Source organism: Coffea eugenioides, chromosome 1 (genome assembly GCF_003713205.1).
Source record: "Coffea eugenioides isolate CCC68of chromosome 1, Ceug_1.0, whole genome shotgun sequence".
NCBI classification, from domain to species: domain Eukaryota; kingdom Viridiplantae; phylum Streptophyta; class Magnoliopsida; order Gentianales; family Rubiaceae; genus Coffea; species Coffea eugenioides.
This window is the reverse complement of record NC_040035.1, coordinates 25,836,076-25,849,290: the sequence shown is the minus strand read 5'-3', so window position 1 is coordinate 25,849,290 and position 13,215 is coordinate 25,836,076.

Below are 13,215 nucleotides of genomic sequence, written 5' to 3'. Positions count from 1 at the left end.
ATAAATATATGGCATGCATATCGTAATTTATGTCTTTTGCAAATATTACTAGACACGTAACATATACTATATAGCTCAATAAGTACATGTCTAATAAGTTTTTCTTAAAGCTAAATGTGTGAGAATTTATTAAATGAACGTAAGAAAATTTTCATGTGTGTCAACAGGTATCTTGGGAGGAAAACATCTAGTCACCGTATTATGAGTGACCAACTAGTATTTATAGGAGTACAAACCTAACCGACTATTTACAAGAATACCCTTACTAATATATTATCTACAAGAATACTAATATTCTCCTAACACTCCCCTCAAGTTGGAGCATATATATCATAAGCACCCAACTTGTTACAAAGGTATTTCACTCTAGAGCCCCCTAAACTCTTGGTAAACAAATCAGCCAATTGATCTGCAGACGGTACATGAGATGTCTTGATGACTCCATCAAGTAATTTCTCTCGAATGAAATGACAATCAACTTCAATATGTTTTGTCCTTTCATGAAACACTGGATTAGACGCAATATGGACAGCCGCCTAATTATCACACACTAAATTCATAGGCTGTTTATACTCAAACCCAATTTCAAGTAACATGCTTTTCAACCAAACCAACTCACACACAGTGTGAGCCATAGCACGGTATTCAGATTCTGCACTTGATCTGGAGACAACTGTTTGCTTCTTACTCTTCCACGACACTAAATTACCACCAACAAACACACAATATCCTGTGGTCGATCTTCGATCTGAGGCAGAACCGGCCCAATCTGCATCACTATATCCTTCAATATCAGTGTGTCCATGATTTTGATACAGCAACCCTTTTCCAGGAGCACCCTTAAGATACCTGAGAATCCGTATAACAGCATCCCAATGATTAGTACGAGGAGTATCAAGAAATTGACTCACAACACTCACTGCAAACGAAATGTCAGGTCTCGTTACAGTGAGATAATTTAACTTACCCACAAGTTTTCGATATTGCTTAAGATCATCAAGTAATGCTCCTTGATCTCTTGCTAATTTCACATTGGGATCCATAGGAGTATCCACAGGTCGGCAACCTAACATTCCAACTTCACTCAACATATCGAGTACATATTTCCTTTGACATAAATAAATCCCATATTTAGACCGAGCTACCTCAATACCCAGAAAATACTGTAAATGACCTAAATCCTTTGTCTGAAAGTTTGCCTGCAGATTGGATTTAAGTTTCTGGATCCCCACAACATCATCACCTGTAATCACAATATCATCCACATAAACAACTAATAAAATTTTACCAGCATTAGAATGCCCATAAAATACAGAGTGATCTACTCCACATCTCGTCAGACCGAACTCCATGACCACACTACTAAACCGGCCAAACCAAGCCCTTGGAGACTGTTTCAATCCATATAAGGATTTTTTCAAACGACAAACCAACTGCGAATTCTCCCCCTGAACAACAAATCCAGGAGGTTGTTCCATATATATCTCTTCTTCCAAATCTCCATTCAGAAATGCATTTTTCACATCCAACTGATGCAATGGCCAATTGTAAGTTGCTGCCAAACAGATAAGAAGGCGAACCGAGGTAATCTTTGCAACAGGAGAAAATGTTTCTAAGTAGTCTACTCCATACACCTGAGTAAATCCCTGAGCTACCAGACGAGCCTTCAATCTATCAATAGAACCATTAGGTTGCACCTTTATAGTGTATACCCATTTACAACCAACAACAGGCTTACCTGAAGGACGAGGGACAAGATCCCAAGTACTATTTTGTTCCAAAGCAGACATCTCTTCTTGCATAGCTAATCTCCAACCAGGATGATTAAGAGCATAGGTAATAGACTTAGGAATGGAGATAGAATCAAGGGAAGCAACAAAAGAAGAATATGACATAGAGAGACGAGAATAAGACACAAAATTAGAAATAGGATGGGAAGTACAATGTCTCTTACCTTTGCGTAAAGCAATAGGAAGATCTAACTCAGAGGAGGGCGTCATACCTGAATTTGAAAATTGAGAGTTAATTGGTGAAGTGCGTGGCATATCAGAAACTTTCTCAACCATGGAACGACGAGAGTAAACTTGAAGATGAGGACGAGATAATCGAGCTATGGAATCTGGTGGACTAGATAACTCAGGTAATAAAGGGGAAGGGACTGGTAAAACAGGAGAAGAAAAAGAGGGACACTGGTCTAACTCACAAGGCATACTGTGTTTGATAAAATATGGAGTAGATTCAAAGAAAGTAACATCAGCACAAGTAAAAAATCGATTTAAAATTGGATTGTAACATCTATACCCTTTGTGCGCTCGTGCGTATCCTAAGAAAATACACTTAATAGCACGAGAATCTAATTTATCCACCCCGGGAGTAAGCTGATGAACAAAGCACACACATCCAAAAATACGAGGAGGTAATTTAAACACAGGTTCATGAGGAAAAAGAATGGAGTGAGGTAATTGACCTCCAAGAATATTAGATGGCATGCGATTAATTAAATAACATGCAGTTAGAACTGCATCACTCCAAAATTGTTTGGGTACATTCATGTGCAACAACAGTGTTCGAGCAATTTCGATTAAATGTCCAATTTTTCTTTCAGCAACTCCATTCTGTTGTGGAGTGTGAGGACAAGAGGACTGATGAATAATACCAGACTTACTCATAAAGGTATTAAAAGGAGTGGAAAAATATTCTTTCGCATTATCACTGCGAAGTATACGTACCGGCACACCAAATTGATTCTTTATTTCTGCAACAAATGCAAAAAAAATGGAATATAGTTCTGAACGATCTTTCATTAAATAAAGCCAGGTAACTCTCAAAAAATCATCAACAAAGATTACAAAATATTTAAAACCTAACTTTGAAGTGACTCGACTAGGACCCCAAACATCAGAATGAACTAACAAAAACGATTCAGAAACCCGTTTATTGACTCTAGGAGCAAAAGAAACACGATGATGCTTTCCTAACTGACAAGACTCACATTCTAACGAAGATAATTGACTCAAAGTAGGAACCAACTTTTTCAAATTTTGTAAAGATGGATGACCTAAACGACAGTGAATTTCAAGAGGAGAAACAATAGCAGGACATGCTATCGGACCATTGAAGTTGAGAAAGTAAAGACCATTATGCTCATGCCCTCCACCAATCGTCCTCTTTGTCTTCAAATCCTGAATGACAACAGAATCAGGAGAGAAAGTAACTGTACACTGTAGAAATTTAGTGAGCTTACTAACAGACATTAGATTAAAGGGCAAATTGGGTACGTAAAGAACAGAAGACAGCGGAAGTGATTGATTAATTTCTACAGTGCCTAGTCCTTTAACTTTAGCGGTAGATCCATCAGCTAAAGTAACATGAGAAAAGGGAGTAGACTCTTGAAAATTAGAAAAAATTTTAGAGGTACCTGACATATGATCAGTAACCCCGGAGTCAATAATCCATGAGTCATTACCTTTTTGTGTTAAAGAAGCAGAGGGAAGAGATGCGTGATTTGTAGCTTGGTACTGTAGGAATTTAACATAATCTTCCTCAGATATAGTAACAGTCTTCTGGGACCCATGTGCTGAAAAACTCGATTCAATGTGGTCATTGGTAACCGCATTAACAAACCTTTCAACCATGGCGAATGGCACGTCAAACCAAAGAAAAGGTCAAAACTCGAGATGAACAACGCGTGAACAGTGTCGTGAACAGTGAACAGCGCCGCGTGAACAGTATGCGATGAACAGTGAACAGTCGCGATGAACAGTATCGCGTGAACAGTCGCGATGACCAAAACTTTTGCTAGATGTTTAACCCTAACCCTAGGACTTTTGCTCTGATACCATGTCAACAGGTATCTTGGGAGGAAAATATCTAGTCACCGTATTATGAGTGACCAACTGGTATTTATAGGAGTACAAACCTAACCGACTATTTACAAGAATACCCTTACTAATATATTATCTACAAGAATACTAATATTCTCTTAACAATGTGTTATTTAAAATTTAGTGCATGTCCCACTTTATTTTCTTTTTGTTATTGAATGATTTATAGGTCTAAATTGTCCATTTAATAAATAAGTGAGTCGCTATATATCTTAGGAGGATTATATCATTTATACCATAAAATGTTAGTATTAGAATATGTTGTGGTATTAGAAAAAAAGAAAGAAAAGAAAACGTGGAAGATACTTGCCTTCACACCTGTCCAAGCATTACTAATATCTAGTGGAGGAACTAATGGAGAATAAAAGATAGTGCATTTATTCTTAGTTGACCGAGAGGAAACAAGAAAGGAAAACAAACCGCGTTCCATTCACTTCCCCTGCTGCCTAAAATCGAGAAACAACAAGAAGAAAAATAGAGAACCTCTCTTACCTTTTTCAAACATGAACACCGGCCAAGAGACAAGAGAAACTCCAGCTCATTTAACCAAGGAATCGAGAGAGGGATAGTTTGCTCATTGCATGACCAGCCACAAATTTTGACCAAATATATTTGACCAAGTCCAAACAGCTTCCATTCTTTCTTGTTTCTATTCAGCTTGACCGAGAGCCATTTTGCCCTTTCTTCACTTCATGTTGGGGCCGAGAGAGAGAAGAGTTGAGAGACCTATCTTTTTCATTTGTCCAGCAAATAAAGTAGAGAGTTTTGAGAGAAACTAGTGTGTTTTGTCTTCATTTCCAACCGAGAGAAAGATATATTGCTCAACAAAATATCTTGCTCCTTGCCTCCATTTTTGACCATTCCAAGTAGCATGCAAATGTTGACCAAATTTATTCCCTTTTGTTTCTTTTCTTCAGTTCAACCGAGTGAGAGAAAGAAAAAAAAAACAAGACTGGTCCTCTATTTTTTTTTACACCAACCAAGAGAGAAAAGCTGAGGGAAATGAGAAGGAGAGCTCATTTCCCCTCCGTCTTGCAGCCGAGAGAGAAGAGCTGAGAGAAACCCAAAGAAACTCGAACCAGTCCTCTTTTCTTTTCTTCAATCTTGAACATCAATCAAGAAACAAGAAAATTATAACTCATCCTAGCCAAGAATTAGGGAAGAAAGGCAAAAATTTCCAGCTCAAAAACCGTGGGGAAAGAAGTTGAAGCTATAAGTTTCATTGCAGCTTCCATTCTTGCAAGATCAAAGGTAAACTTGCTAGCCAAACTTTCCATTTTTCTCAAGACACACTAAGATGATTGATGCATATTAGTTCTAGCCATGGAAATGGAAATTTTGTGGGAAAGTACTCTCATTAGAAGTTGATTTATATGCTGAAAATTTCCAGATTTGACCGAGGGGGAAATGAGTTCAATTTACAGCCTCTTATTTCGACCTTTTGAGGAGTTTCCCCAAGGAATTCATGCTATAAGTGTTGTATTTCTTGTTTAGTATGATATATAGCATGTTGTCTCTGATTTTGGTAGCAAATTGGTGGCCTACGTGTGAGAAAATTGGCAGCAACAAAGTTGAATAACTCCTGTGAAACCAATGGAGTGAAGCTACATGTTTGGTTCCTTTCTCCCAAGAAATCTTGCTGCAATTTATTTAAATGTACCGTATATGTCTCCTATTTCTCTTTCTAGGACCTGCACATATTGTATTGTTTACCTTCAGGAGAAATAAAACTTGATTTGTGAAGAAACCTTGCTGGAAAATCTATTACGTTAATGAGCGTGGACTGACTGATTGCATAAAGCTGGATATATCAGTTGTACTTTGAATTTGGAGTGAAGTTTTGCTTAGATTTCATGTTTTGTATCATGACAACTGTGTATATAGAAGTTGGTATGTTTATATGGTTGAATCATAGTTGTATGTTCATTGATTTGGCTGAAAAATTGTCTAAGAAAGCTTGAACTTCGGGTGACAGTCACCTCTAGGCAGTTTTAACAAAATGATCATGACTTAGTGTGAAAAAATTGAAATTGAGTGCCGTCAATTGCATTTGAAACTAGACTCATAGATCTTTCCAACAATATGAAATTGGAGCTGTGATTCATTATATATATACACCAGGAAATCGGCCAAGTTGACTGAAAAATCTACCCTACACAAGTAAAAACTGGGATGATGTAGTAACTTGTGAATCAATTGGACTAATTTATGAACCGAATCTTCTTGAGATGTTTTTTAAAGATTGTTAGCATTTCAAGTCTAGTTTTAAATGAGATAATTTTTATGAGTTTTCAACATTTATAACTTAAGTTATGGTTTTTTTTCAAAGAAAGAATGCTTGCTGGAATTTCAGCCTTGATTGCTAAATTTTCAAGAAGATTTTAAGCTCAATTTGTCAAAACACCCTATAAGACTTTAAACTACAAGTATGTGTTGGAAATGAACCAAAACCATGGACCTTAAGTGGCTTAAACTCCATTGATTTCATTGTTTTCATGGCTGGATTCTACTTGAGGCAGACCGAGAGAGAGTGTGATTTTGTTTAGCTTTACACTTGGTTTTGTGTAGTGAAATAATCTTGTTAATGTCCTAAACACGTGATTAAACATTAACCTTGGCATGAGTAGTGAATTGGAGTAGAAAATGAAAGGTTTTGAGAGGTGAAAACCAAACTTCTACAAGTTTCATGTTCCAAACGATAAATTTCCAACTTAAGGAAAAAAATTTGATTTGAGCAGTTTTAAATTCAACTTGGTGGATGAAAATGAGGTAAAAGTACTAGCAACCCACTAATATTTGAAGATACTTGAGTTTATATGAGTAGTAGAAGCTATTTTAGTGTTAAGGTGGCATTTCTAGCTTTTAATCGCAATTAGTGATGATTATGTGCAAATTTTAGTTTAAGAGGTGTAATTTCAGTTCTGCCTGCTTTTGAAATCACCTTGGGTTACGAATTTCTCCATGTTTTAGACTGAATCAATTCTTGCTCCAAACATGAAAGTTGTAGAGAATTGAGTTAACTATCTACCTGTAAAATTTCAACTTAATCTGAGCACTGTATCTTGTGAAAATGACTAACATACCCTTGATTGCCTAAATACCCAGGTTAACCGACAGTTTTCTGTTTTCTCTGAGATTTCACATTTAGACCTTGAAAATGCATGAACTGGATGTTGATATCTTCATAAGAAATGTAGGTATCTGTCTTAGCTTCGAAATGCCATAAAATGTAACCCAATCTGATAAGCGTAGCTTCAGTTGTGATCAAAACGCTATAAGATGTCAAACCTGCTACTTAGTTATTTGTCTTTAAAACTAGTTTCCGATTGCATTGCTAGACTTGCCTTGTTTTGATTGACTTTGAACCTAGTTGAAGGGCCATTGTGTTAATATTGCTTATGTGTGATTTTGGGGCTGAGTTGAGGAAATAATAAAGCCATAAATGGCTGAAAAATAGCTAAATACAAAGGGCATGCTGCCCAAATTTTCACTTCAAGGTTAAGCGAGCGAACTTGAGACGTGAGCAACGACTCGAGGTTGAAGCAAAGTTCGTATGTTAGGGTATTTGATTGTCGTTAGTAAGAGGCATATGAGCTGAATTTGGCCAAAACTCGTGCCCTTTAAAAAGTGAAAGTAGCGATCCTGCAAAATACGACTTTCTCGATTGATCATACCAAGTGTGATTTCCAAAGTATAAATCACTTCTTTATCGAAACTAAAAGAGCGAGCATAAGTTTTTTTAGAGTTTGATAAGCTATATGACCACCACTTAAACAAGTTTCATTTAATTGATTTTCTTGAAGCGGAACTCCTATGTTTCGATCTCTAGTGAAATTTACATTCTTAAATGCTATTTTATCGCAGATTTGGACTCCAACCAAGGAGTTGGACCTGAATGTGATTTTGAAAAGCACTAGACCTTTGGTGAGTGCTTTCAAATATCTGATTGAACTTGACACTTGGTTTCAATACTTGACCAATGTGATTGAATGATATGTGATTGGTATGGTCGGGTAAGGGTGTACTTTATCGCACTTGCCCTAATGTGATATGTACTCGTTTATTATTGCAATTGACTTGATATACTTGTGCTTGACTTGTAAGTACTGAGCGGCAGTATGTACCGCATTCGATCCGAGTGGGAGGTACCTCTCATTCCCGTTTTCGTACTTTTATCTTAATTCAGTCGATTGGAGAGGTTATCTCATCGAATTCTTGGGGACCCAAACCCCACTGGCTAGTTAATTGAGTCGAACCGGCAAGGGCTTGGTCGATTAGATAACGAACCATGCATATCTAGTGTTGTCAAGTGGAGTGTTATCTCCTCGACTAATTGGTATGCTCGAGTATTACCGCTAATATTTATCTTGGAGTTCGGGCCCGGTAAGGGGTTTGGTCGGTGGACGGAGATTGGAGTTAAGTGATGTACTACTGGACTAGTTACCTTATTTGAAAGTTGATGGAGTGTCAACTACTACATGATCAAGTTATGGTGGAGCAAGTTTGCAAAAGCAACTGTATCCTTTTACTTGAAATGTTGAATACTTAATGTTTGGCCACACGAAGTGTGATTGCTCATTTTATTGACTTGTTATGCTTGCTATTTTGCTATTTCGATACTTGTACTTTTAACTAATGGTCAATTTGCTATTTGGAACCTTACTGGGCTATTAGCTCATTCCACGCCATTAGTTTTCCTTACAGGGGGTATGAGCGAGATGTGAGACTTGTACAGGCTAGCGTAGTCTAGTTTTTGAAAATTTTGTAATTGTACTCGCACTAGTCGCTCGATTAGGATTGAATGTATTTAGAACTCCAAATCTTTTGATGTATTTGGGATTGTATGTAAATTGAGACAGAAATGAATGTATTTGTACTTTTCAAACTTGAAAACGGTTGTTTCCTTTACGTTTGAGATTGTGAGTTATATTATCCGAAATAGGTGAGCGAGTCCTAGTGAGAGTTGGGTAGGCGGTCCGCTAATCCCTAGGGTATGACCTAGGGGGTGGTGGGGTCGTCACAATTCGTTTTAAGTTTGATTTCATGGATGGATACAAGGTCTCTATGAACATTAGACCTTCATTTTGAATTTTGGTTTCCAAAGGATTAAACCTCTCTTGATGCGTTTCCTTGGTTGCCCAACTTTCTTGGTTAATTGCACCTCATTTCATACTTGAGAAATGGATTTTAACCCCTATTCTTATGCCCTTGATTTCCATGACGTTGAACTCTAAAAATGGAGTGTTTTAGCTAGAGTAATTCTTGGAGAATTTCACTAGTTTATACTCGAAACTTGGAACCTTTAACTTTAACATTTACTATGGAAATGAATGGAGTTTTGATGAATTCTGACTCCATTAGTTTAGAAATGTGAATGCTCCTTATATTCTAAAACTTGGGCGTAGGACTAGAAGTTTTGAGAGATGAAAACCATCTTCTCTTTTCTCGATTTTCGTGCCAAAAGTTAAGCGTGGTACTTTCTTTTGGAACTGAGAGTTCTTGCCAAGACTTCACTCAAAAAAGACTTTTGAGTTTTCTTTGAGTAATATTTCAATGATTTAGCGAGAAAAGCTCCTTTAACTTGACTCGGACTTGTGACCTTGAGAGTGGGTAGCAATTATTAACCTTGGTTGAGTACCTAGGTAATCGTGATTGTGCATGTCTCAGGTGGTCGCGAGGACGCCGAGGAGCTTGTCTGATCTCTCGTTTTGCTCTTGTTTTGCCCTTGACTTTTGGTGAGTGTCAAGTGCATGTTTCATGCTATTATGATTGATATGATAATTGTACAAGTGCTATGTGAAATGTCAACTTGCCGAGGCTAGGGTGTACTTTACCACCCTTGTTCTCTCTCTCTTGATTAATTGATACATGTTACATGAGTGTTTGTGACTTGTACTTGTACTCGAAACTGTTTTAACTCGTGAGCACTGAGCGGTAGCATGTACCACACCCTATTCGGGTGAGAGGTGCTTCTCATACCGACTCAGAGCTATAATTGATTCTCTGAGTGGCAGCATGTACCACACCCTATTCAGGTGGGAGGTTCCTCTCATACCGACTCAGTATTATGACTGATTTTAAGTCGATTGGGGTGTTGTCTCATTGACCACTCATTTTTGTAGGGATGCCCAACCCTTTGGCTAATCTCGTAACTCGAGCCGGCAAGGATTTGGTCGAGAAGCTTGGTGAACCTTAGGAAATATTATAGCTTGATCTTTTGAGGTCTTGCTTGACATACTCGAATAGTATTGCCACCTACTACGTGTTTGGTTCCGGATTCGAGTGGGAGTTATGTTGGATGGAGGAAGTAAGTGGAGCGCTACGGTCATGTTACTTTTTTTTGAGTTGACGGAGAGTCAACCCCAAATGGCTTGAATTGATCGAAATGTGGAAATAACTCCTGAGAGTTTCTGTATCCTTCCATGTGTGTTTACTTCCTATTTGTGCACTTAAATGATAGTTCATGTTAAAATGGCTTTCAAGTATACTATTCGATTGATTGGTGCTACTTGCTTGCTTGATTTTCTTGGCCTCACTGAGCGTTAGCTTATCCCTTTAAGTTTGTCTTCCTTAACAGGCTTTGGAGGTGGAAGTTGAAGATTTTAGATTAGCAACTTTTGATTGATGTGGGCATACTTTTTTTAGGATATTGGAGACTTGTAAAGGTGTAAACTTTGTTATACTTGGATATTGTGGTTTGTATTGTAAATGGTAATTCTTTGGAGTTTTTGGACTTGTATATTCGATGTACTTCTCAATTCTAAGCAATGGTTGACTTGTGGTCCTTTATTAAGTTAGAATAAGTGAGTGAGTCCTGATGAGAGTTGGGCAGGCGTTCCGCTGGTACCCTAGGGTTCGTCCTAAGGAGAGGTGGTGGCGTCACAGAAAGCTTTGTTTTCACTTTCTTCAAGGGGTTGAAGGTATAAGATGAAAAACTTCCTTTTTCTTTCTTATTCTTGCAAGTTAGGGTGAAGATGACTTGAAACTTGAAATTTTATGGATCATAATCTAGTTTTGGTAAAGATTGGTGAAAAATCAGCCTAGGGTTTATGATTTTCAGCTTTGATTTATGTTGTTTATCCATAATATGTTGGTATTGAGCTTGGCTACGGACTTGTGAGATGATTGGTAAATTTATTGTGACTTTTTAGCTTCTAAATAGGGATTTCTAGCTTTGGTAGTAAATTTTCCAGCTTAGGGTTTTGATTTTCAATTTGGATATCATGGTGATTATGTGATGGTTATGCACTTAATTTAGGTGGTTTTAAGGCCTACTATAAGAGGCCTTTGTTTCCTATACTTTTGTACTTGATTTGGGGCTGTTTTATGGTGAAGTTATTGCCATGGAATTGGCGGAAAAAAATGGGTAAAAACAGGGGAGATGCTGCCCATTTGGTTTCGTATAGTTTGAGTGAGCAAAAGTGCAATTAAGGCTATGATTTTTGGATGGCTTAGGCCTAGGGTACTTGCAGGTACTTAGGGCAAATCTAGGGATGTCGCACAAGCTGAAATTTTTAGCCAAGTTACATGTTTTAAGGAGAAAGTCACGACCTTTTTCCAAACCAATTTTTGAGTTGTATATATATATATATATGGTTTTAGAGCTTAACCATTTTAATCGTTTTCTTCCTCCAAGGACATAGGTTCATTTACTTGATTTTCTCTTAGCATTACTAAACGAAAATAGTGCATCTTGAAAATCTTATTTACTTGCATTTTGCCATTTTAATTGATCACAGACTTTGCGAGCGGACAAGACTCCAAACCTGCACTTGATTTTGACAAGCCATGAACTGTTGGTGAGTGTTTCCAAGTGCATGTTTGAAATTGTGACTTGAATGAGTTGCTTTGTTAATGTGATTGGACGGTACTTAACTTGTTTGATAGGGCAAAGGTGTACTTTATCGCACTTGCTTTAATGTGACTTATTACTGTGCACTGGTTACAAATGGTTTGATATATATATGTGTGTGTGTGTGTATATGTATGTGTGTATGACTTGAATACTGCTTGGGATCCTAACCCTATTGGTTAGTCAGTCGAATCGAGCCAATAAGGGCTTGGTCGAGGAGACTGGCGAACCATAGGTACTGTTTATTGTTTATTGGGTAATCCTTTGGATATGGTCCACTGGATTCGGTATACTCAAGTATTACCATCACTATTAATTTGGAGTTCGGGTCCGGTAGGGGGTTGATTGGTGGATGGAGATTGGAGTTAAGTGGTGATCTACTGGACTGGTTACTCTACTTGAAAGTTGACGGAGTGTCAACTACTACTTGGTGGAGCTATGGCGGATTTAACTCGCAAGAACTACTGTATCCTTTTACCTGGAATTGTTGGATATCTAGTGATTTGTTATTTGAAGTGTTATTGCTCATTTTTATGAACTCTTATGTTCACTACTTTGATATTTCAAGTTTTATATAGTGGTTAACTTACTACTTGGGTTTGCATGAAGTTTTGGAACCTCGCTGAGTTTTGGCTCACCCTATTAGTTTTATTTTCCTTACAGGGGATACGAGCGCGGGGCGTGAGACTGGTACAGGCTAGAGTCATCTAGTTTTTGAATTTTTGTGATTGTACTCGCGCTAGTGCTCGATTAGGGTTGAAAGTTAGCTGGAACTTAAATCTTTTGTTGTATTTTGGGAATGTATGAACGTTTGAGATAGAAACTGTGAGAACCCGAAAATTTTCACATTTTCTAGGCCTTATTTTATTTTTGCCTACATTTTTATACTTGCCTTTAAAATATTAAAGTTTCTATACTTTTTTATAAGCAAGTACAGTTTTAAATCATTTTTCTAGTATAAGTTAGTGTACGTTAAATTTGAAACGCATTATAGACGTGGGACCCGCTAGTGCGATAAAATTTTGGTGATTAAGTGATTTTTGTGCTAAGTATTATTATTTTACAAGGTGCTAGGAGACAATTAGAAGTTAGCTAGATAAATTACCATTGGTAGACAAAAGGATAGGATTGAAACCCTAAAGGACCATTAGTCACAAAACTATTGGAACTTGGACTTTTGACAAAGTTTATTTAACTTTACTAAAACAAAAATTTGACCAAAAATCAAGCCATTTTTCCCTTCTTATGGCCGAAAATTTGAGAGCAAGAGAGAGAGAAAAACCTTCATCTTTCACTCCAATTTCTTGTCCAAATCTTAAGTTCCAACCGATTAAATCGCAAACTACTCCATAAAAGTGCTAGTTAGGGTAGTTTCCAAGGTGTGTGTGGAGCTAATTTGGGAAGAAGAACTCTAAGGCACCATCTTTCTTGAGAATCCAAGGTACCTTGCTTGTAAAATCCCTCTTCGTTTCTAATAGT